Here is a 24,978-nt window from a genome sequence, read left to right as displayed (position 1 = left end):
GCCAGCGTGTTGTCCACCCCTAGCGGGATGAAGCCAGCGTGTTGTCCACCCCTAGCGGGATGAAGCCAGCGTGTTGTCCATCTCTAGCGGTATGAAGCCAGCGTGTTGTCCATCTCCAGCGGGATGAAGCCAGCGTGTTGTCCATCCCTAGCGGGATGAAGCCAGCGTGTTGTCCATCTCTAGCGGGATGAAGCCAGCATGTTGTCCATCCCTAGCGGGATGAAGCCAGCATGTTGTCCATCTCTAGCGGGATGATGCCAGCGTGTTGTCCATCTCTAGCGGGATGAAGCCAGCGTGTTGTCCATCCCTAGCGGGATGAAGCCAGCATGTTGTCCATCTCTAGCGGATGAAGCCAGCGTGTTGTCCATCCCTAGCGGGATGAAGCCAGCATGTTGTCCATCTCTAGCGGGATGAAGCCAGCGTGTTGTCTATCTCTAGCGGGGTGAAGCCAGCGTGTTGTCCATCCCTAGCGGGGTGAAGCCAGCGTGTTGTCCATCCCTAGCGGGGTGAAGCCAGCGTGTTGTCCACCCCGAGCGGGATGAAGCCAGCGTGTTGTCCATCTCTAGCGGGGTGAAGCCAGCGTGTTGTCCATCCCTAGCGGGGTGAAGCCAGCGTGTTGTCCACCCCTAGCGGGATGAAGCCAGCGTGTTGTCCACCCCTAGCGGGATGAAGCCAGCGTGTTGTCCATCTCTAGCGGGATGAAGCCAGCGTGTTGTCCATCTCCAGCGGGATGAAGCCAGCGTGTTGTCCATCCCTAGCGGGATGAAGCCAGCGTGTTGTCCATCTCTAGCGGGATGAAGCCAGCATGTTGTCCATCCCTAGCGGGATGAAGCCAGCATGTTGTCCATCTCTAGCGGGATGATGCCAGCGTGTTGTCCATCTCTAGCGGGATGAAGCCAGCGTGTTGTCCATCCCTAGCGAGATGAAGCCAGCGTGTTGTCCATCCCTAGCGGGATGAAGCCAGCATGTTGTCCATCTCTAGCGGGGTGAAGCCAGCGTATTGTCCATCCCTAGCGGGATGAAGCCAGCGTGTTGTCCATCTCTAGCGGGATGAAGCCAGCGTGTTGTCCATCCCTAGCGGGACGAAGCCAGCGTGTTGTCCATCTCTAGCGGGATGAAGCCAGCATGTTGTCCATCTCTAGCGGGATGAAGCCAGCGTGTTGTCCATCTCTAGCGGGATGAAGCCAGCGTGTTGTCCATCTCTAGCGGGATGAAGCCAGCGTGTTGTCCACCCCTAGCGGGATGAAGCCAGCGTGTTGTCCATCCCTAGCGGGATGAAGCCAGCGTGTTGTCCATCCCTAGCGGGGTGAAGCCAGCGTGTTGTCCATCTCTAGCGGGATGAAGCCAGCATGTTGTCCATCTCTAGCGGGATGAAGCCAGCGTGTTGTCCATCTCTAGCGGGATGAAGCCAGCGTGTTGTCCATCTCTAGCGGGATGAAGCCAGCGTGTTGTCCACCCCTAGCGGGATGAAGCCAGCGTGTTGGCCATCCCTAGCGGGCTGAAGCCAGCGTGTTGTCCATCTCTAGCGGGATGAAGCCAGCGTGTTGTCCATCCCTAGCGAGATGAAGCCAGCGTGTTGTCCATCTCTAGCGGGATGAAGCCAGCGTGTTGTCCATCCCTAGCGGGGTGAAGCCAGCGTGTTGTCCACCCCTAGCGGGATGAAGCCAGCGTGTTGTCCATCCCTAGCGGGGTGAAGCCAGCGTGTTGTCCACCCATAGCGGGATGAAGCCAGCGTGTTGTCCATCTCTAGCGGGATGAAGCCAGCGTGTTGTCCATCTCTAGCGGGATGAAGCCAGCGTGTTGTCCATCTCTAGCGAGATGAAGCCAGCGTGTTGTCCACCCCTAGCGGGATGAAGCCAGCGTGTTGTCCACCCATAGCGGGATGAAGCCAGCGTGTTGTCAATCCCTAGCGGGATGAAGCCAGCGTGTTGTCCACCCATAGCGGGATGAAGCCAGCCTGTTGTCCATCTCTAGCGGGGTGAAGCCAGCGTGTTGTCCATCTCTAGCGGGGTGAAGCCAGCGTGTTGTCCATCCCTAGCGGGGTGAAGCCAGCGTGTTGTCCATCCCTAGCGGGGTGAAGCCAGCGTGTTGTCCATCCCTAGCGGGATGAAGCCAGCGTGTTGTCCATCTCTAGCGGGATGAAGCCAGCGTGTTGTCCATCCCTAGCGGGATGAAGCCAGCGTGTTGTCCACCCCGAGCGGGATGAAGCCAGCGTGTTGACCATCTCTAGCGGGATGAAGCCAGCGTGTTGTGCACCCCGAGCGGGATGAAGACAGCGTGTTGTCCATCCCGAGCGGGATGAAGCCAGCGTGTTGTCCACCCCTAGCGGGATGAAGCCAGCGTGTTGTCCACCCCTAGCGGGATGAAGCCAGCGTGTTGTCCACCCCTAGCGGGATGAAGCCAGCGTGTTGTCCATCCCTAGCGGGATGAAGCCAGCGTTTTGTCCACCCCGAGCGGGATGAAGCCAGCGTGTTGTCCATCCCTAGCGGGATGAAGCCAGCGTGTTGTCCATCCCTAGCGGGGTGAAGCCAGCGTGTTGTCCATCCCTAGCGGGATGAAGCCAGCGTGTTGTCCACCCCGAGCGGGATGAAGCCAGCGTGTTGACCATCTCTAGCGGGATGAAGCCAGCGTGTTGTCCATCCTTAGCGGGATGAAGCCAGCGTGTTGTCCACCCCGAGCGGGATGAAGCCAGCGTGTTGACCATCTCTAGCGGGATGAAGCCAGCGTGTTGTGCACCCCGAGCGGGATGAAGCCAGCGTGTTGTCCATCCCTAGCGGGATGAAGCCAGCGTGTTGTCCATCCTTAGCGGGATGAAGCCAGCGTGTTGTCCACCCCGAGCGGGATGAAGCCAGCGTGTTGACCATCTCTAGCGGGATGAAGCCAGCGTGTTGTGCACCCCTAGCGGGATGAAGCCAGCGTGTTGTCCACCCCTAGCGGGATGAAGCCAGCGTGTTGTCCACCCCTAGCGGGATGAAGCCAGCGTGTTGTCCATCCCTAGCGGGATGAAGCCAGCGTTTTGTCCACCCCGAGCGGGATGAAGCCAGCGTGTTGTCCATCCCTAGCGGGATGAAGCCAGCGTGTTGTCCATCCCTAGCGGGGTGAAGCCAGCGTGTTGTCCACCCCGAGCGGGATGAAGCCAGCGTGTTGACCATCCCTAGCGGGATGAAGCCAGCGTGTTGTCCACCCCTAGCGGGGTGAAGCCAGCGTGTTGTCCATCCCTAGCGGGATGAAGCCAGCGTGTTGTCCACCCCTAGCGGGATGAAGCCAGCGTGTTGTTCATCCCTAGCGGGATGAAGCCAGCGTTTTGTCCACCCCGAGCGGGATGAAGCCAGCGTGTTGTCCATCCCTAGCGGGATGAAGCCAGCGTGTTGTCCACCCCGAGCGGGATGAAGCCAGCGTGTTGACCATCCCTAGCGGGATGAAGCCAGCGTGTTGTCCATCCCTAGCGGGGTGAAGCCAGCGTGTTGTCCACCCCGAGCGGGATGAAGCCAGCGTGTTGTCCATCCCTAGCGGGGTGAAGCCAGCGTGTTGTCCATCCCTAGCGGGATGAAGCCAGCGTGTTGTCCACCCCGAGCGGGGTGAAGCCAGCGTGTTGTCCATCCCTACCGGGATGAAGCCAGCGTGTTGTCCATCCCTAGCGGGGTGAAGCCAGCGTGTTGTCCATCCCTAGCGGGGTGAAGCCAGCGTGTTGTCCATCTCTAGCGGGATGAAGCCAGCGTGTTGTCCATCCCTAGCGGGATGAAGCCAGCGTGTTGTCCACCCCGAGCGGGGTGAAGCCAGCGTGTTGTCCATCTCTAGCGGGATGAAGCCAGCGTGTTGTCCATCTCTAGCAGGGAGAAGCCAGCGTGTTGTCCATCCCTAGCGGGATGAAGCCAGCGTGTTGTCCACCCCTAGCGGGATGAAGCCAGCGTGTTGTCCATCCCTAGCGGGATGAAGCCAGCGTGTTGTCCACCCCTAGCGGGATGAAGCCAGCGTGTTGTCCATCCCTAGCGGGATGAAGCCAGCGTGTTGTCCATCTCTAGCGGGATGAAGCCAGCGTGTTGTCCACCCCTAGCGGGATGAAGCCAGCGTGTTGTCCATCCCTAGCGGGGTGAAGCCAGCGTGTTGTCCACCCTTAGCGGGATGAAGCCAGCGTGTTGTCCATCTCTAGCGGGATGAAGCCAGCGTGTTGTCCATCTCTAGCAGGATGAAGCCAGCATGTTGTCCATCTCTAGCGGGATGAAGCCAGCGTGTTGTCCATCTCTAGCGGGGTGAAGCCAGCGTGTTGTCCATCCCTAGCGGGGTGAAGCCAGCGTGTTGTCCACCCCTAGCGGGATGAAGCCAGCGTGTTGTCCATCCCTAGCGGGATGAAGCCAGCATGTTGTCCATCTCTAGCGGGATGAAGCCAGCATGTTGTCCATCTCTAGCAGGATGAAGCCGCGTGTTGTCCATCTCTAGCGGGGTGAAGCCAGCGTGTTGTCCACCCCGAGCGGGATGAAGCCAGCGTGTTGTCCATCTCTAGCGGGATGAAGCCAGCGTGTTGTCCATCCCTAGCGGGGTGAAGCCAGCGTGTTGTCCATCCCTAGCGGGGTGAAGCCAGCGTGTTGTCCACCCCGAGCGGGATGAAGCCAGCGTGTTGTCCATCTCTAGCGGGGTGAAGCCAGCGTGTTGTCCATCCCTAGCGGGGTGAAGCCAGCGTGTTGTCCACCCCTAGCGGGATGAAGCCAGCGTGTTGTCCATCCCTAGCGGGATGAAGCCAGCGTGTTGTCCATCTCTAGCGGGATGAAGCCAGCATGTTGTCCATCTCTAGCGGGATGAAGCCAGCGTGTTGTCCATCTCCAGCGGGATGAAGCCAGCGTGTTGTCCACCCCTAGCGGGATGAAGCCAGCGTGTTGTCCATCCCTAGCGGGATGAAGCCAGCGTGTTGTCCATCCCTAGCGGGATGAAGCCAGCGTGTTGTCCATCTCTAGCGGGATGAAGCCAGCATGTTGTCCATCCCTAGCGGGATGAAGCCAGCATGTTGTCCATCTCTAGCGGGATGAAGCCAGCATGTTGTCCATCTCTAGCGGGATGAAGCCAGCATGTTGTCCATCTCTAGCGGGATGAAGCCAGCATGTTGTCCATCTCTAGTGGGATGAAGCCAGCGTGTTGTCCATCTCTAGCGGGATGAAGCCAGCATGTTGTCCATCTCTAGCGGGATGAAGCCAGCGTGTTGTCCATCTCTAGCGGGATGAAGCCAGCGTGTTGTCCATCTCTAGCGGGATGAAGCCAGCGTGTTGTCCACCCCTAGCGGGATGAAGCCAGCGTGTTGTCCATCCCTAGCGGGCTGAAGCCAGCGTGTTGTCCATCTCTAGCGGGATGAAGCCAGCGTGTTGTCCATCCCTAGCGAGATGAAGCCAGCGTGTTGTCCATCTCTAGCGGGATGAAGCCAGCGTGTTTTCCATCCCTAGCGGGGTGAAGCCAGCGTGTTGTCCACCCCTAGCGGGATGAAGCCAGCGTGTTGTCCATCCCTAGCGGGGTGAAGCCAGCGTGTTGTCCACCCATAGCGGGATGAAGCCAGCGTGTTGTCCATCTCTAGCGGGATGAAGCCAGCGTGTTGTCCATCTCTAGCGGGATGAAGCCAGCGTGTTGTCCACCCATAGCGGGATGAAGCCAGCGTGTTGTCCATCCCTAGCGGGATGAAGCCAGCGTGTTGTCCACCCATAGCGGGATGAAGCCAGCCTGTTGTCCATCTCTAGCGGGGTGAAGCCAGCGTGTTGTCCATCTCTAGCGGGGTGAAGCCAGCGTGTTGTCCATCCCTAGCGGGGTGAAGCCAGCGTGTTGTCCATCCCTAGCGGGGTGAAGCCAGCGTGTAGTCCATCCCTAGCGGGATGAAGCCAGCGTGTTGTCCAACTCTAGCGGGATGAAGCCAGCGTGTTGTCCATCTCTAGCGGGATGAAGCCAGCGTGTTGTCCATCTCTAGCGAGATGAAGCCAGCGTGTTGTCCATCTCTAGCGGGATGAAGCCAGCGTGTTGTCCATCCCTAGCGGGGTGAAGCCAGCGTGTTGTCCATCCCTAGCGGGATGAAGCCAGCGTGTTGTCCATCCCTAGCGGGATGAAGCCAGCGTGTTGTCCATCTCTAGCGGGATGAAGCCAGCGTGTTGTCCATCTCTAGCGAGATGAAGCCAGCGTGTTGTCCATCTCTAGCGCGGTGAAGCCAGCGTGTTGTCCATCTCTAGCGGGGTGAAGCCAGCGTGTTGTCCATCCCTAGCGGGGTGAAGCCAGCGTGTTGTCCATCCCTAGCGGGGTGAAGCCAGCGTGTTGTCCATCCCTAGCGGGATGAAGCCAGCGTGTTGTCCATCCCGAGCGGGATGAAGCCAGCGTGTTGTCCATCCCGAGCGGGATGAAGCCAGCGTGTTGTCCATCCCTAGCGGGATGAAGCCAGCGTGTTGTCCATCCCTAGCGGGGTGAAGCCAGCGTGTTGTCCATCCCGAGCGGGATGAAGCCAGCGTGTTGTCCATCTCCAGCGGGGTGAAGCCAGCGTGTTGTCCATCCCTAGCGGGATGAAGCCAGCGTGTTGTCCATCCCTAGCGGGATGAAGCCAGCGTGTTGTCCATCCCTAGCGGGATGAAGCCAGCGTGTTGTCCATCTCTAGCGGGATGAAGCCAGCGTGTTGTCCATCTCTAACGGGATGAAGCCAGCGTGTTGTCCACCCCTAGCGGGATGAAGCCAGCGTGTTGTCCACCCCGAGCGGGATGAAGCCAGCGTGTTGTCCATCTCTAGCGGGATGAAGCCAGCGTGTTGTCCATCCCTAGCGGGATGAAGCCAGCGTGTTGTCCACCCCGAGCGGGATGAAGCCAGCGTGTTGTCCACCCCTAGCGGGGTGAAGCCAGCGTGTTGTCCATCCCCAGCGGGGTGAAGCCAGCGTGCTGTCCATCCCCAGCGGGGTGAAGCCAGCGTGTTGTCCATCCCTAGCGGGATGAAGCCAGCGTGTTGTCCACCCCTAGCGGGGTGAAGCCAGCGTGTTGTCCACCCCTAGCGGGGTGAAGCCAGCGTGTTGTCCATCTCTAGCGGGGTGAAGCCAGCGTGTTGTCCATCCCTAGCGGGATGAAGCCAGCGTGTTGTCCATCCCTAGCGGGGTGAAGCCAGCGTGTTGTCCAGCCCGAGCGGGGTGAAGCCAGCGTGTTGTCCATCTCTAGCGGGGTGAAGCCAGCGTGTTGTCCATCCCTAGCGGGATGAAGCCAGCGTGTTGTCCACCCCGAGCGGGATGAAGCCAGCGTGTTGTCCACCCCGAGCGGGATGAAGCCAGCGTGTTGTCCATCCCTAGCGGGGTGAAGCCAGCGTGTTGTCCACCCCGAGCGGGATGAAGCCAGCGTGTTGTCCATCCCTAGCGGGGTGAAGCCAGCGTGTTGTCCACCCCTAGCGGGATGAAGCCTGCGTGTTGTCCATCCCTAGCGGGCTGAAGCCAGCGTGTTGTCCATCTCTAGCGGGGTGAAGCCAGCGTGTTGTCCATCCCTAGCGGGGTGAAGCCAGCGTGTTGTCCACCCCGAGCGGGATGAAGCCAGCGTGTTGTCCATCTCTAGCGGGATGAAGCCAGCGTGTTGTCCACCCCTAGCGGGATGAAGCCAGCGTGTTGTCCATCCCTAGCGGGCTGAAGCCAGCGTGTTGTCCATCTCTAGCGGGATGAAGCCAGCGTGTTGTCCATCCCTAGCGAGATGAAGCCAGCGTGTTGTCCATCTCTAGCGGGATGAAGCCAGCGTGTTGTCCATCCCTAGCGGGGTGAAGCCAGCGTGTTGTCCACCCCTAGCGGGATGAAGCCAGCGTGTTGTCCATCCCTAGCGGGGTGAAGCCAGCGTGTTGTCCACCCATAGCGGGATGAAGCCAGCGTGTTGTCCATCTCTAGCGGGATGAAGCCAGCGTGTTGTCCATCTCTAGCGGGATGAAGCCAGCGTGTTGTCCACCCATAGCGGGATGAAGCCAGCGTGTTGTCCATCCCTAGCGGGATGAAGCCAACGTGTTGTCCACCCATAGCGGGATGAAGCCAGCCTGTTGTCCATCTCTAGCGGGGTGAAGCCAGCGTGTTGTCCATCTCTAGCGGGGTGAAGCCAGCGTGTTGTCCATCCCTAGCGGGGTGAAGCCAGCGTGTTGTCCATCCCTAGCGGGGTGAAGCCAGCGTGTAGTCCATCCCTAGCGGGATGAAGCCAGCGTGTTGCCCAACTCTAGCGGGATGAAGCCAGCGTGTTGTCCATCTCTAGCGGGATGAAGCCAGCGTGTTGTCCATCTCTAGCGAGATGAAGCCAGCGTGTTGTCCATCTCTAGCGGGATGAAGCCAGCGTGTTGTCCATCCCTAGCGGGGTGAAGCCAGCGTGTTGTCCATCCCTAGCGGGATGAAGCCAGCGTGTTGTCCATCCCTAGCGGGATGAAGCCAGCGTGTTGTCCATCTCTAGCGGGATGAAGCCAGCGTGTTGTCCATCTCTAGCGAGATGAAGCCAGCGTGTTGTCCATCTCTAGCGCGGTGAAGCCAGCGTGTTGTCCATCTCTAGCGGGGTGAAGCCAGCGTGTTGTCCATCCCTAGCGGGGTGAAGCCAGCGTGTTGTCCATCCCTAGCGGGGTGAAGCCAGCGTGTTGTCCATCCCTAGCGGGATGAAGCCAGCGTGTTGTCCATCCCGAGCGGGATGAAGCCAGCGTGTTGTCCATCCCGAGCGGGATGAAGCCAGCGTGTTGTCCATCCCTAGCGGGATGAAGCCAGCGTGTTGTCCATCCCTAGCGGGGTGAAGCCAGCGTGTTGTCCATCCCGAGCGGGATGAAGCCAGCGTGTTGTCCATCTCCAGCGGGGTGAAGCCAGCGTGTTGTCCATCCCTAGCGGGATGAAGCCAGCGTGTTGTCCATCCCTAGCGGGATGAAGCCAGCGTGTTGTCCATCCCTAGCGGGATGAAGCCAGCGTGTTGTCCATCTCTAGCGGGATGAAGCCAGCGTGTTGTCCATCTCTAACGGGATGAAGCCAGCGTGTTGTCCACCCCTAGCGGGATGAAGCCAGCGTGTTGTCCACCCCGAGCGGGATGAAGCCAGCGTGTTGTCCATCTCTAGCGGGATGAAGCCAGCGTGTTGTCCATCCCTAGCGGGATGAAGCCAGCGTGTTGTCCACCCCGAGCGGGATGAAGCCAGCGTGTTGTCCACCCCTAGCGGGGTGAAGCCAGCGTGTTGTCCATCCCCAGCGGGGTGAAGCCAGCGTGCTGTCCATCCCCAGCGGGGTGAAGCCAGCGTGTTGTCCATCCCTAGCGGGATGAAGCCAGCGTGTTGTCCACCCCTAGCGGGGTGAAGCCAGCGTGTTGTCCACCCCTAGCGGGGTGAAGCCAGCGTGTTGTCCATCTCTAGCGGGGTGAAGCCAGCGTGTTGTCCATCCCTAGCGGGATGAAGCCAGCGTGTTGTCCATCCCTAGCGGGGTGAAGCCAGCGTGTTGTCCAGCCCGAGCGGGGTGAAGCCAGCGTGTTGTCCATCTCTAGCGGGGTGAAGCCAGCGTGTTGTCCATCCCTAGCGGGATGAAGCCAGCGTGTTGTCCACCCCGAGCGGGATGAAGCCAGCGTGTTGTCCACCCCGAGCGGGATGAAGCCAGCGTGTTGTCCATCCCTAGCGGGGTGAAGCCAGCGTGTTGTCCACCCCGAGCGGGATGAAGCCAGCGTGTTGTCCATCCCTAGCGGGGTGAAGCCAGCGTGTTGTCCACCCCTAGCGGGATGAAGCCTGCGTGTTGTCCATCCCTAGCGGGCTGAAGCCAGCGTGTTGTCCATCTCTAGCGGGGTGAAGCCAGCGTGTTGTCCATCCCTAGCGGGGTGAAGCCAGCGTGTTGTCCATCCCTAGCGGGGTGAAGCCAGCGTGTTGTCCACCCCGAGCGGGATGAAGCCAGCGTGTTGTCCATCTCTAGCGGGATGAAGCCAGCGTGTTGTCCACCCCTAGCGGGATGAAGCCAGCGTGTTGTCCATCCCTAGCGGGCTGAAGCCAGCGTGTTGTCCATCTCTAGCGGGATGAAGCCAGCGTGTTGTCCATCCCTAGCGAGATGAAGCCAGCGTGTTGTCCATCTCTAGCGGGATGAAGCCAGCGTGTTGTCCATCCCTAGCGGGGTGAAGCCAGCGTGTTGTCCACCCCTAGCGGGATGAAGCCAGCGTGTTGTCCATCCCTAGCGGGGTGAAGCCAGCGTGTTGTCCACCCATAGCGGGATGAAGCCAGCGTGTTGTCCATCTCTAGCGGGATGAAGCCAGCGTGTTGTCCATCTCTAGCGGGATGAAGCCAGCGTGTTGTCCACCCATAGCGGGATGAAGCCAGCGTGTTGTCCATCCCTAGCGGGATGAAGCCAGCGTGTTGTCCACCCATAGCGGGATGAAGCCAGCCTGTTGTCCATCTCTAGCGGGGTGAAGCCAGCGTGTTGTCCATCTCTAGCGGGGTGAAGCCAGCGTGTTGTCCATCCCTAGCGGGGTGAAGCCAGCGTGTTGTCCATCCCTAGCGGGGTGAAGCCAGCGTGTAGTCCATCCCTAGCGGGATGAAGCCAGCGTGTTGTCCAACTCTAGCGGGATGAAGCCAGCGTGTTGTCCATCTCTAGCGGGATGAAGCCAGCGTGTTGTCCATCTCTAGCGAGATGAAGCCAGCGTGTTGTCCATCTCTAGCGGGATGAAGCCAGCGTGTTGTCCATCCCTAGCGGGGTGAAGCCAGCGTGTTGTCCATCCCTAGCGGGATGAAGCCAGCGTGTTGTCCATCCCTAGCGGGATGAAGCCAGCGTGTTGTCCATCTCTAGCGGGATGAAGCCAGCGTGTTGTCCATCCCTAGCGGGATGAAGCCAGCGTGTTGTCCATCCCTAGCGGGGTGAAGCCAGCGTGTTGTCCACCCCGAGCGGGATGAAGCCAGCGTGTTGTCCATCCCGAGCGGGATGAAGCCAGCGTGTTGTCCATCCCGAGCGGGATGAAGCCAGCATGTTGTCCATCCCGAGCGGGATGAAGCCAGCGTGTTGTCCATCCCTAGCGGGATGAAACCAGCGTGTTGTCCATCTCTAGCGGGATGAAGCCAGCGTGTTGTCCATCCCTAGCGGGATGAAGCCAGCGTGTTGTCCATCCCTAGCGGGATGAAGCCAGCGTGTTGTCCATCCCTAGCGGGATGAAGCCAGCGTGTTGTCCATCCCTAGCGGGATGAAGCCAGCGTGTTGTATATCTCTAGCGGGATGAAGCCAGCCTGTTGTCCAGCCCTAGCGGGATGAAGCCAGCGTGTTGTCCATCTCTAGCGGGATGAAGCCAGCGTGTTGACTATCCCTAGCGGGATGAAGCCAGCGTGTTGTCTATCCCTAGCGGGATGAAGCCAGCGTGTTGTCTATCCCTAGCGGGATGAAGCCAGCGTGTTGTCTATCCCTAGCGAGATGAAGCAAGCGTGTTGTCTATCCCTAGCGGGATGAAGCCAGCGTGTTGTCCATCCCTAGCGGGATGAAGCCAGCGTGTTGTCCACCCCTAGCGGGATGAAGCCAGCGTGTTGTATATCTCTAGCGGGATGAAGCCAGCGTGTTGTCCATCCCTAGCGGGATGAAGCCAGCGTGTTGTCCACCCCTAGCGGGATGAAGCCAGCGTGTTGTCCATCCCTAGCGGGATGAAGCCAGCGTGTTGTCCATCCCTAGCGGCATGAAGCCAGCGTGTTGTCCATCTCTAGCGGGATGAAGCCAGCGTGTTGTCCATCCCTAGCGGGATGAAGCCAGCGTGTTGTCCATCTCTAGCGGGATGAAGCCAGCGTGTTGTCCATCTCTAGCGGGATGAAGCCAGCGTGTTGTATATCTCTAGCGGGATGAAGTCAGCATGTTGTCCATCCCTAGCGGGGTGAAGCCAGCGTGTTGTATATCTCTAGCGGGATGAAGCCAGCGTGTTGTCCATCCCTAGCGGGATGAAGCCAGCGTGTTGTCCACCCCTAGCGGGATGAAGCCAGCGTGTTGTCCACCCCTAGCGGGATGAAGCCAGCGTGTTGTCCATCCCTAGCGGGATGAAGCCAGCGTGTTGTCCATCCCTAGCGGGGTGAAGCCAGCGTGTTGTCCATCCCTAGCGGGGTGAAGCCAGCGTGTTGTCCATCCCTAGCGGGGTGAAGCCAGCGTGTTGTCCATCCCTAGCGGGGTGAAGCCAGCGTGTTGTCCATCTCTAGCGGGATGAAGCCAGCGTGTTGTCCATCCCTAGCGGGATGAAGCCAGCGTGTTGTCCATCCCTAGCGGGGTGAAGCCAGCGTGTTGTCCATCCCTAGCGGGGTGAAGCCAGCGTGTTGTCCATCCCTAGCGGGGTGAAGCCAGCGTGTTGTCCATCCCTAGCGGGATGAAGTCAGCGTGTTGTATATCTCTAGTGGGATGAAGCCAGTGTGTTGTCCATCCCTAGCGGGATGAAGCCAGCATGTTGTCCACCCCTAGCGGGATGAAGCCAGCGTGTTGTCCATCCCTAGCGGGATGAAGCCAGCGTGTTGTCCACCCCTAGCGGGATGAAGCCAGCGTGTTGTCCATCCCTAGCGGGATGAAGCCAGCGTGTTGTCCATCCCTAGCGGGATGAAGCCAGCGTGTTGTCCATCCCTAGCGGGGTGAAGCCAGCGTGTTGTCCATCTCTAGCGGGATGAAGCCAGCGTGTTGTATATCTCTAGCGGGATGAAGCCAGCATGTTGTCCATCCCTAGCGGGATGAAGCCAGCGTGTTGTATATCTCTAGCGGGATGAAGCCAGCATGTTGTCCATCCCTAGCGGGATGAAGCCAGCGTGTTGTCTATCCCTAGCGGGATGAAGCCAGCGTGTTGTCCATCTCTAGCGGGATGAAGCCAGCGTGTTGTCCATCCCTAGCGGGGTGAAGCCAGCGTGTTGTCTATCCCTAGCGGGGTGAAGCCAGCGTGTTGTCTATCCCTAGCGGGATGAAGCCAGCGTGTTGTCCATCTCTAGCGGGATGAAGCCAGCGTGTTGTCCACCCCTAGCGGGATGAAGCCAGCGTGTTGTCCATCCCTAGCGGGATGAAGCCAGCGTGTTGTCCATCCCTAGCGGGGTGAAGCCAGCGTGTTGTCCACCCCGAGCGGGATGAAGCCAGCGTGTTGTCCATCCCGAGCGGGATGAAGCCAGCGTGTTGTCCATCCCGAGCGGGATGAAGCCAGCATGTTGTCCATCCCGAGCGGGATGAAGCCAGCGTGTTGTCCATCCCTAGCGGGATGAAGCCAGCGTGTTGTCCATCTCTAGCGGGATGAAGCCAGCGTGTTGTCCATCCCTAGCGGGATGAAGCCAGCGTGTTGTCCATCCCTAGCGGGATGAAGCCAGCGTGTTGTCCATCCCTAGCGGGATGAAGCCAGCGTGTTGTCCATCCCTAGCGGGATGAAGCCAGCGTGTTGTATATCTCTAGCGGGATGAAGCCAGCCTGTTGTCCAGCCCTAGCGGGATGAAGCCAGCGTGTTGTCCATCTCTAGCGGGACGAAGCCAGCGTGTTGACTATCCCTAGCGGGATGAAGCCAGCGTGTTGTCTATCCCTAGCGGGATGAAGCCAGCGTGTTGTCTATCCCTAGCGGGATGAAGCCAGCGTGTTGTCTATCCCTAGCGAGATGAAGCCAGCGTGTTGTCTATCCCTAGCGGGATGAAGCCAGCGTGTTGTCCATCCCTAGCGGGATGAAGCCAGCGTGTTGTCCACCCCTAGCGGGATGAAGCCAGCGTGTTGTATATCTCTAGCGGGATGAAGCCAGCGTGTTGTCCATCCCTAGCGGGATGAAGCCAGCGTGTTGTCCACCCCTAGCGGGATGAAGCCAGCGTGTTGTCCATCCCTAGCGGGATGAAGCCAGCGTGTTGTCCATCCCTAGCGGGATGAAGCCAGCGTGTTGTCCATCTCTAGCGGGATGAAGCCAGCGTGTTGTCCATCCCTAGCGGGATGAAGCCAGCGTGTTGTCCATCTCTAGCGGGATGAAGCCAGCGTGTTGTCCATCTCTAGCGGGATGAAGCCAGCGTGTTGTATATCTTTAGCGGGATGAAGCCAGCATGTTGTCCATCCCTAGCGGGGTGAAGCCAGCGTGTTGTATATCTCTAGCGGGATGAAGCCAGCGTGTTGTCCACCCCTAGCGGGATGAAGCCAGCGTGTTGTCCATCCCTAGCGGGATGAAGCCAGCGTGTTGTATATCTCTAGCGGGATGAAGCCAGCATGTTGTCCATCCCTAGCGGGATGAAGCCAGCGTGTTGTCTATCCCTAGCGGGATGAAGCCAGCGTGTTGTCCATCTCTAGCGGGATGAAGCCAGCGTGTTGTCCATCCCTAGCGGGGTGAAGCCAGCGTGTTGTCTATCCCTAGCGGGGTGAAGCCAGCGTGTTGTCTATCCCTAGCGGGATGAAGCCAGCGTGTTGTCCATCCCTAGCGGGATGAAGCCAGCGTGTTGTCCATCCCTAGAGGGATGAAACCAGCGTGTTGTCCACCCCTAGCGGGATGAAGCCAGCGTGTTGTCCACCCCTAGCGGGATGAAGCCAGCGTGTTGTCCATCTCTAGCGGGCTGAAGCCAGCGTGTTGTCCATCTCTAGCGGGGTGAAGCCAGCGTGTTGTCCATCCCTAGCGGGGTGAAGCCAGCGTGTTGTCCATCTGTAGCGGGGTGAAGCCAGCGTGTTGTCCATCCCTAGCGGGATGAAGCCAGCGTGTTGTCCATCCCTAGCGGGATGAAGCCAGCGTGTTGTCCATCCCTAGCGGGATGAAGCCAGCGTGTTGTCCATCCCTAGCGGGATGAAACCAGCGTGTTGTCCACCCCTAGCGGGATGAAGCCAGCGTGTTGTCCACCCCTAGCGGGATGAAGCCAGCGTGTTGTCCATCTCTAGCGGGCTGAAGCCAGCGTGTTGTCCATCCCTAGCGGGGTGAAGCCAGCGTGTTGTCCATCCCTAGCGGGGTGAAGCCAGCGTGTTGTCCATCTGTAGCGGGGTGAAGCCAGCGTGTTGTCCATCCCTAGCGGGATGAAGCCAGCGTGTTGTCCATCCCTAGCGGGATGAAGCCAGCGTGTTGTCCATTCCTAGCGGGATGAAGCCAGCGTGTTGTCCATACCTGGCGGGATGAAGCCAGCGTGTTGTCCATTCCTAGCGGGATGAAGCCAGCGTGTTGTCCATTCCTAGCGGGATGAAGCCAGCGTGTTGTCCATCTCTAGCGGGGTGAAGCCAGCGTGTTGTCCATCCCTAGCGGGATGAAGCCAGCGTGTTGTCTATCCCTAGCGGGATGAAGCCAGCGTGTTGTCCACCCCTAGCGGGATGAAACCAGCGTGTTGTCCATCCCTAGCGGGATGAAGCCAGCATGTTGTCCATCTCTAGCGGGATGAAGCCAGCGTGTTGTCCATCTCTAGCGGGATGAAGCCAGCGTGTTGTCCATCTCTAGCGGGATGAAACCAGCGTGTTGTCCACCCCTAGCGGGATGAAGCCAGCATGTTGTCCATCCCTAGCGGGATGAAGCCAGCGTGTTGTCCACCCCTAGCGGGATGAAACCAGCGTGTTGTCCATCCCTAGCGGGATGAAGCCAGCGTGTTGTCCATCTCTAGCGGGATGAAGCCAGCATGTTGTCCATCTCTAGCGGGATGAAACCAGCGTGTTGTCCACCCCTAGCGGGATGAAGCCAGCGTGTTGTCCATCTCTAGCGGGATGAAACCAGCGTGTTGTCCATCTCTAGCGGGATGAAGCCAGCGTGTTGTCCACCCCTAGCGGGGTGAAGCCAGCGTGTTGTCCATCCCTAGCGGGATGAAACCAGCGTGTTGTCCATCCCTAGCGGGATGAAGCCAGCGTGTTGTCCATCCCTAGCGGGGTGAAGCCTGCGTATTGTCCATCTCTAGCGGGATGAAGCCAGCGTGTTGCCCATCTCTAGCGGGATGAAGCCAGCGTGTTGTCCATCCCTAGCGGGGTGAAGCCAGCGTGTTGTCTATCCCTAGCGGGATGAAACCAGCGTGTTGTCCATCCCTAGCGGGGTGAAGCCAGCGTGTTGTCCACCCCTAGCGGGTTGAAGCCAGCGTGTTGTCCACCCCGAGCGGGGTGAAGCCAGCGTGTTGTCCACCCCTAGCGGGATGAAGCCAGCGTGTTGTCCATCCCTAGTGGGATGAAGCCAGCGTGTTGTCCACCCCTAGCGGGATGAAGCCAGCGTGTTGTCCATCCCTAGCGGGATGAAGCCAGCGTGTTGTCCACCCCGAGCGGGATGAAGCCAGCGTGTTGTCCATCTCTAGCGGGGTGAAGCCAGCGTGTTGTCTATCCGTAGCGGGATGAAGCCAGCGTGTTGTCCATCTCTAGCGGGATGAAGCCAACGTGTTGTCCATCCCTAGCGGGATGAAACCAGCGTGTTGTCCACCCCTAGCGGGATGAAGCCAGCGTGTTGTCCATCCCTAGCGGGATGAAGCCAGCATGTTGTCCATCCCTAGCGGGATGAAGCCAGCGTGTTGTCCACCCCTAGCGGGATGAAGCCAGCATGTTGTCCATCCCTAGCGGGATGAAGCCAGCGTGTTGTCCATCCCTAGCGGGGTGAAGCCAGCGTGTTGTCCATCTCTAGCGGGATGAAGCCAGCATGTTGTCCATCTCTAGCGGGAAGAAGCCAGCATGTTGTCCACCCCTAGCGGGGTGAAGCCAGCGTGTTGTCCATCTCTAGCGGGAAGAAGCCAGCATGTTGTCCACCCCGAGCGGGATGAAGCCAGCGTGTTGTCCACCCCTAGCGGGATGAAGCCAGCGTGTTGTCCATCCCTAGCGGGATGAAGCCAGCGTGTTGTCCACCCCTAGCGGGATGAAGCCAGCATGTTGTCCATCCCTAGCGGGATGAAGCCAGCGTGTTGACCATCCCTAGCAGGATGAAGCCAGCGTGTTGTCCATCCCTAGCGGGATGAAGCCAGCGTGTTGTATATCTCTAGCGGGATGAAGCCAGCCTGTTGTCCATCCCTAGCGGGATGAAGCCAGCGTGTTGTCCACCCCTAGCGGGATGAAGCCAGCGTGTTGTCCACCCCTAGCGGGATGAAGCCAGCGTGTTGTCCATCTCTAGCGGGATGAAGCCAGCGTGTTGACTATCCCTAGCGGGATGAAGCCAGCGTGTTGTCTATCCCTAGCGGGATGAAGCCAGCGTGTTGTCTATCCCTAGCGGGATGAAGCCAGCGTGTTGTATATCTCTAGCGGGATGAAGCCAGCATGTTGTCCATCCCTAGCGGGGTGAAGCCAGCGTGTTGTCCATCCCTAGCGGGATGAAGCCAGCGTGTTGTCCACCCCTAGCGGGATGAAGCCAGCGTGTTGTATATCTCTAGCGGGATGAAGCCAGCGTGTTGTCCATCCCTAGCGGGATGAAGCCAGCGTGTTGTCCACCCCTAGCGGGATGAAGCCAGCGTGTTGTCCATCCCTAGCGGGATGAAGCCAGCGTGTTGTCCATCCCTAGCGGGATGAAGCCAGCGTGTTGTCCATCTCTAGCGGGATGAAGCCAGCGTGTTGTCCATCCCTAGCGGGATGAAGCCAGCGTGTTGTCCATCCCTAGCGGGGTGAAGCCAGCGTGTTGTCCATCCCTAGCGGGGTGAAGCCAGCGTGTTGTCCATCCCTAGCGGGGTGAAGCCAGCGTGTTGTCCATCCCTAGCGGGGTGAAGCCAGCGTGTTGTCCATCCCTAGCGGGATGAAGCCAGCGTGTTGTCCATCCCTAGTGGGGTGAAGCCAGCGTGTTGTCCATCCCTAGCGGGGTGAAGCCAGCGTGTTGTCGATCCCTAGCGGGATGAAGCTAGCGTGTTGTCCATCTCTAGCGGGGTGAAGCCAGCGTGTTGTCCATCCCTAGCGGGATGAAGCCAGCGTGTTGTCCATCCCTAGCGGGATGAAGCCAGCGTGTTGTCCATCCCTAGCGGGATGAAGCCAGCGTGTTGTCCACCCCGAGCGGGATGAAGCCAGCATGTTGTCCATCCCTAGCGGGATGAAGCCAGCATGTTGTCCATCCCGAGCGGGATGAAGCCAGCGTGTTGTCCATCTCTAGCGGGCAGAAGCCAGCGTGTTGTCCATCCCTAGCGGGATGAAGCCAGCGTGTTGTCCATCCCTAGCGGGATGAAGCCAGCGTGTTGTCCATCCCTAGCGGGGTGAAGCCAGCGTGTTGTCCATCTCTAGCGGGATGAAGCCAGCGTGTTGTCCATCCCTAGCGGGGTGAAGCCAGCGTGTTGTCCATCCCTAGCGGGATAAAGCCAGCGTGTTGTCCATCCCTAGCGGGATGAAGCCAGCGTGTTGTCCATCCCTAGCGGGATGAAGCCAGCGTGTTGTCCATCTCTAGCGGGATGAAGCCAGCGTGTTGTCCACCCCGAGCGGGATGAAGCCAGCGTGTTGTCCATCCCTAGCGGGATGAAGCCAGCGTGTTGTCCATCTCTAGCGGGATGAAGCCAGCGTGTTGTCCATCCCTAGCGGGATGAAGCCAGCGTGTTGTCCATCTCTAGCGGGGTGAAGCCAGCGTGTTGTCCATCTCTAGCGGGGTGAAGCCAGCGTGTTGTCCATCCCTCGCGGGATGAAGCCAGCGCGTTGTCCATCTCTAGCGGGTTGAAGCCAGCGTGTTGTCTATCTCTAGCGGGATGAAGACAGCGTGTTGTCCATCCCGAGCGGGATGAAGCCAGCGTGTTGTCCATCTCTAGCGGGATGAAGCCAGCGTGTTGTCCATCCCGAGCGGGATGAAGCCAGCGTGTTGTCCATACCTAGCGGGATGAAGCCAGCGTGTTGTCCATCCCTAGCGGGATGAAGACAGCGTGTTGTCCATCCCTAGCGGGATGAAGACAGCGTGTTGTCCATCCCTAGCGGGATGAAGACAGCGTGTTGTCCACCCCTAGCGGGATGAAGCCAGCGTGTTGTCCACCCCTAGCGGGATGAAGACAGCGTGTTGTCCACCCCTAGCGGGATGAAGACAGCGTGTTGTCCACCCCTAGCGGGATGAAGCCAGCGTGTTGTCCACCCCTAGCGGGATGAAGCCAGCGTGTTGTCCATCTCTAGCGGGATGAAGCCAGCGTGTTGTCCATCCCTAGCGGGATGAAGCAAGCGTGTTGTCCACCCCTAGCGGGATGAAGCCAGCGTGTTGTCCATCTCTAGCGGGATGAAGCCAGCGTGTTGTCCATCCCTAGCGGGATGAAGCCAGCGTGTTGTCCATCCCTAGCGGGATGAAGCCAGCGTGTTGTCCACCCCTAGCGGGATGAAGCCAGCGTGTTGTCCACCCCGAGCGGGATGAAGCCAGCGTGTTGTCCACCCCTAGCGGGATGAAGCCAGCGTGTTGTCCACCCCTAGCGGGATGAAGCCAGCGTGTTGTCCACCCCTAGCGGGATGAAGCCAGCGTGTTGTCCACCCCGAGCGGGATGAAGCCAGCGTGTTGTCCACCCCTAGCGGGATGAAGCCAGCGTGTTGTCCACCCCTAGCGGGATGAAGCCAGCGTGTTGTCCACCCCGAGCGGGATGAAGCCAGCGTGTTGTCCACCCCTAGCGGGATGAAGCCAGCGTGTTGTCCACCCCTAGCGGGATGAAGCCAGCGTGTTGTCCACCCCTAGCGGGATGAAGCCAGCGTGTTGTCCATCTCTAGCGGGATGAAGCCAGCGTGTTGTCCACCCCAAGCGGGATGAAGCCAGCGTGTTGTCCACCCCGAGCGGGATGAAGCCAGCGTGTTGTCCACCCCTAGCGGGATGAAGCCAGCGTGTTGTCCACCCCTAGCGGGATGAAGCCAGCGTGTTGTCCATCTCTAGCGGGATGAAGCCAGCGTGTTGTCCACCCCTAGCGGGATGAAGCCAGCGTGTTGTCCACCCCGAGCGGGATGAAGCCAGCGTGTTGTCCACCCCTAGCGGGATGAAGCCAGCGGGTTGTCCACCCCTAGCGGGATGAAGCCAGCGTGTTCTCCACCCCTAGCGGGATGAAGCCAGCGGGTTGTCCACCCAGAGCGGGGTGAAGCCAGCGTGTTGTCCATCCCTAGCGGGATGAAGCCAGCGTGTTGTCCATCTCTAGCGGGGTGAAGCCAGCGTGTTGTTCATCCCTAGCGGGATGAAGCCAGCGTGTTGACCACCCCTAGCGGGGTGAAGCCAGCGTGTTGTCCATCCCTAGCGGGATGAAGCCAGCGTGTTGTCCATCCCTAGCGGGATGAAGCCAGCGTGTTGTCCATCCCTAGCGGGGTGAAGCCAGCGTGTTGTCCACCCCTAGCGGGATGAAGCCAGCGTGTTGTCCATCCCTAGCGGGGTGAAGCCAGCGTGTTGTCCATACCTAGCGGGGTGAAGCCAGCGTGTTGTCCATCCCGAGCGGGATGAAGCCAGCGTGTTGTCCATCCCTAGCGGGATGAAGCCAGCGTGTTGTCCATCTCTAGCGGGATGAAGCCAGCGTGCTGTCCATCTCTAGCGGGATGAAGCCAGCGTGTTGTCCATCCCTAGCGGGATGAAGCCAGCGTGTTGTCCACCCCGAGCGGGATGAAGCCAGCGTGTTGTCCACCCCGAGCGGGATGAAGCCAGCGTGTTGTCCATCTCTAGCGGGATGAAGCCAGCGTGTTGTCCATCCCTAGCGGGATGAAGCCAGCGTGTTGTCCATCCCTAGCGGGGTGAAGCCAGCGTGTTGTCCATCCCTAGCGGGATGAAGCCAGCGTGTTGTCCATCCCTAGCGGGATGAAGCCAGCGTGTTGTCCATCTCTAGCGGGATGAATCCAGCGTGTTGTCCATCCCTAGCGGGATGAAGCCAGCGTGTTGTCCACCCCTCGCGGGGTGAAGCCAGCGTGTTGTCCATCTCTAGCGGGATGAAGCCTGCGTGTTGTCCATCTCTAGCGGGATGAAGCCAGCGTGTTGTCCACCCCTAGCGGGATGAAGCCAGCGTGTTGTCCATCCCTAGCGGGATGAAGCCAGCGTGTTGTCCATCTCTAGCGGGATGAAGCCAGCGTGCTGTCCATCTCTAGCGGGATGAAGCCAGCGTGTTGTCCATCCCTAGCGAGATAAAGACAGCGTGTTGTCCATCCCTAGCGGGATGAAGCCAGCGTGTTGTCCACCCATAGCGGGATGAAGCCAGCGTGTTGTCCACCCCTAGCGGGGTGAAGCCAGCGTGTTGTCCACCCCTAGCGGGGTGAAGCCAGCGTGTTGTCCATCTCTAGCGGGATGAAGCCTGCGTGTTGTCCATCCCTAGCGGGATGAAGCCAGCGTGTTGTCCATCCCTAGCGGGATGAAGCCAGCGTGTTGTCCACCCCTAGCGGGGTGAAGCCAGCGTGTTGTCCACCCCTAGCGGGGTGAAGCCAGCGTGTTGTCCATCCCTAGCGGGGTGAAGCCAGCGTGTTGTCCATCCCTAGCGGGATGAAGCCAGCGTGTTGTCCACCCCTAGCGGGATGAAGCCAGCGTGTTGTCCATCCCTAGCGGGGTGAAGCCAGCGTGTTGTCCATCTCTAGCGGGATGAAGCCAGCGTGTTGTCCACCCCTAGCGGGGTGAAGCCAGCGTGTTGTCCATCTCTAGCGGGATGAAGCCTGCGTGTTGTCCATCCCTAGCGGGATGAAGCCAGCGTGTTGTCCATCCCTAGCGGGATGAAGCCAGCGTGTTGTCCATCCCTAGCGGGATGAAGCCAGCGTGTTGTCCATCCCTAGCGGGATGAAGCCAGCGTGTTGTCCATCTCTAGCGGGATGAAGCCAGCGTGTTGTCCATCTCTAGCGGGGTGAAGCCAGCGTGTTGTCCATCCCTAGCGGGGTGAAGCCAGCGTGTTGTCCATCCCTAGCGGGATGAAGCCAGCGTGCTGTCCATCTCTAGCGGGATGAAGCCAGCATGTTGTCCATCTCTAGCGGGATGAAGCCAGCGTGTTGTCCATCTCTAGCGAGATGAAGCCAGCGTGTTGTCCATCTCTAGCGGGGTGAAGCCAGCATGTTGTCCATCCCTAGCGGGGTGAAGCCAGCGTGTTGTCCATCACTAGCGGGATGAAGCCAGCGTGTTGTCCATCCCTAGCGGGATGAAGCCAGCGTGTTGTCCATCCCTAGCGGGATGAAGCCAGCGTGTTGTCCACCCCTAGCGGGGTGAAGCCAGCGTGTTGTCCACCCCTAGCGGGGTGAAGCCAGCGTGTTGTCCATCTCTAGCGGGATGAAGCCTGCGTGTTGTCCATCCCTAGCGGGATGAAGCCAGCGTGTTGTCCATCCCTAGCGGGATGAAGCCAGCGTGTTGTCCATCCCTAGCGGGATAAAGCCAGCGTGTTGTCCACCCCTAGCGGGGTGAAGCCAGCGTGTTGTCCATCCCTAGCGGGGTGAAGCCAGCGTGTTGTCCATCCCTAGCGGGATGAAGCCAGCGTGTTGTCCACCCCTAGCGGGATGAAGCCAGCGTGTTGTCCATCCCTAGCGGGGTGAAGCCAGCGTGTTGTCCATCTCTAGCGGGATGAAGCCAGCGTGTTGTCCACCCCTAGCGGGGTGAAGCCAGTGTGTTGTCCATCTCTAGCGGGATGAAGCCAGCGTGTTGTCCACCCCTAGCGGGATGAAGCCTGCGTGTTGTCCATCCCTAGCGGGATGAAGCCAGCGTGTTGTCCATCCCTAGCGGGATGAAGCCAGCGTGTTGTCCATCCCTAGCGGGGTGAAGCCAGCGTGTTGTCCATCCCTAGCGGGGTGAAGCCAGCGTGTTGTCCACCCCTAGCGGGATGAAGCCAGCGTGTTGTCCATCCCTAGCGGGATGAAGCCAGCGTGTTGTCCATCTCTAGCGGGATGAAGCCAGCGTGTTGTCCACCCCTAGCGGGATGAAGCCAGCGTGTTGTCCATCCCTAGCGGGATGAAGCCAGCGTGTTGTCCATCTCTAGCGGGATGAAGCCAGCGTGTTGTCCATCCCTAGCGGGATGAAGCCAGCGTGTTGTCCATCTCTAGCGGGATGAAGCCAGCGTGCTGTCCATCTCTAGCGGGATGAAGCCAGCGTGTTGTCCATCCCTAGCGGGATGAAGACAGCTTGTTGTCCATCCCTAGCGGGATGAAGCCAGCGTGTTGTCCACCCATAGCGGGATGAAGCCAGCGTGTTGTCCATCCCTAGCGGGATGAAGCCAGCGTGTTGTCCACCCATAGCGGGATGAAGCCAGCGTGTTGTCCATCTCTAGCGGGGTGAAGCCAGCGTGTTGTCCATCTCTAGCGGGGTGAAGCCAGCGTGTTGTCCATCCCTAGCGGGGTGAAGCCAGCGTGTTGTCCATCCCTAGCGGGATGAAGCCAGCGTGTAGTCCATCTCTAGCGGGATGAAGCCAGCGTGTTGTCCACCCATAGCGGGATGAAGCCAGCGTGTTGTCCATCTCTAGCGGGGTGAAGCCAGCGTGTTGTCCATCCCTAGCGGGGTGAAGCCAGCGTGTTGTCCATCCCTAGCGGGGTGAAGCCAGCGTGTTGTCCATCCCTAGCGGGATGAAGCCAGCGTGTTGTCCATCTCTAGCGGGATGAAGCCAGCGTGTTGTCCATCCCTAGCGGGATGAAGCCAGCGTGTTGTCCATCCCTAGCGGGATGAAGCCAGCGTGTTGTCCATCTCTAGCGGGATGAAGCCAGCGTGTTGTCCATCTCTAGCGAGATGAAGCCAGCGTGTTGTCCATCCCTAGCGGGATGAAGCCAGCGTGTTGTCCATCCCTAGCGGGATGAAGCCAGCGTGTTGTCCATCTCTAGCGGGATGAAGCCAGCGTGTTGTCCATCTCTAGCGAGATGAAGCCAGCGTGTTGTCCATCTCCAGCGGGGTGAAGCCAGCGTGTTGTCCATCTCTAGCGAGATGAAGCCAGCGTGTTGTCCATCTCTAGCGAGATGAAGCCAGCGTGTTGTCCATCTCTAGCGGGGTGAAGCCAGCGTGTTGTCCATCCCTAGCGGGGTGAAGCCAGCGTGTTGTCCACCCCTAGCGGGGTGAAGCCAGCGTGTTGTCCATCCCTAGCGGGGTGAAGCCAGCGTGTTGTCCATCCCTAGGGGGATGAAGCCAGCGTGTTGTCCATCCCTAGCGGGATGAAGACAGCGTGTTGTCCATCCCTAGCGGGATGAAGCCAGCGTGTTGTCCACCCATAGCGGGATGAAGCCAGCGTGTTGTCCATCCCTAGCGGGATGAAGCCAGCGTGTTGTCCACCCATAGCGGGATGAAGCCAGCGTGTTGTCCATCTCTAGCGGGGTGAAGCCAGCGTGTTGTCCATCTCTAGCGGGGTGAAGCCAGCGTGTTGTCCATCCCTAGCGGGGTGAAGCCAGCGTGTTGTCCATCCCTAGCGGGATGAAGCCAGCGTGTAGTCCATCTCTAGCGGGATGAAGCCAGCGTGTTGTCCACCCATAGCGGGATGAAGCCAGCGTGTTGTCCATCTCTAGCGGGGTGAAGCCAGCGTGTTGTCCATCCCTAGCGGGGTGAAGCCAGCGTGTTGTCCATCCCTAGCGGGGTGAAGCCAGCGTGTTGTCCATCCCTAGCGGGATGAAGCCAGCGTGTTGTCCATCTCTAGCGGGATGAAGCCAGCGTGTTGTCCATCCCTAGCGGGATGAAGCCAGCGTGTTGTCCATCCCTAGCGGGATGAAGCCAGCGTGTTGTCCATCTCTAGCGGGATGAAGCCAGCGTGTTGTCCATCTCTAGCGAGATGAAGCCAGCGTGTTGTCCATCCCTAGCGGGATGAAGCCAGCGTGTTGTCCATCCCGAGCGGGATGAAGCCAGCGTGTTGTCCATCTCTAGCGGGATGAAGCCAGCGTGTTGTCCATCTCTAGCGAGATGAAGCCAGCGTGTTGTCCATCTCCAGCGGGGTGAAGCCAGCGTGTTGTCCATCTCTAGCGAGATGAAGCCAGCGTGTTGTCCATCTCTAGCGAGATGAAGCCAGCGTGTTGTCCATCTCTAGCGGGGTGAAGCCAGCGTGTTGTCCATCCCTAGCGGGGTGAAGCCAGCGTGTTGTCCACCCCTAGCGGGGTGAAGCCAGCGTGTTGTCCATCCCTAGCGGGGTGAAGCCAGCGTGTTGTCCATCCCTAGCGGGATGAAGCCAGCGTGTTGTCCATCCCGAGCGGGATGAAGCCAACGTGTTGTCCAACCCTAGCGGGATGAAGCCAGCGTGTTGTCCATCCCTAGCGGGATGAAGCCAGCGTGTTGTCCATCCCTAGCGGGATGAAGCCAGCGTGTTGTCCATCTC

Source organism: Scyliorhinus torazame, chromosome 7, assembly GCF_047496885.1.
Source record: "Scyliorhinus torazame isolate Kashiwa2021f chromosome 7, sScyTor2.1, whole genome shotgun sequence".
NCBI lineage: Eukaryota > Metazoa > Chordata > Chondrichthyes > Carcharhiniformes > Scyliorhinidae > Scyliorhinus > Scyliorhinus torazame.
This window is presented reverse-complemented; position numbering follows the sequence as displayed.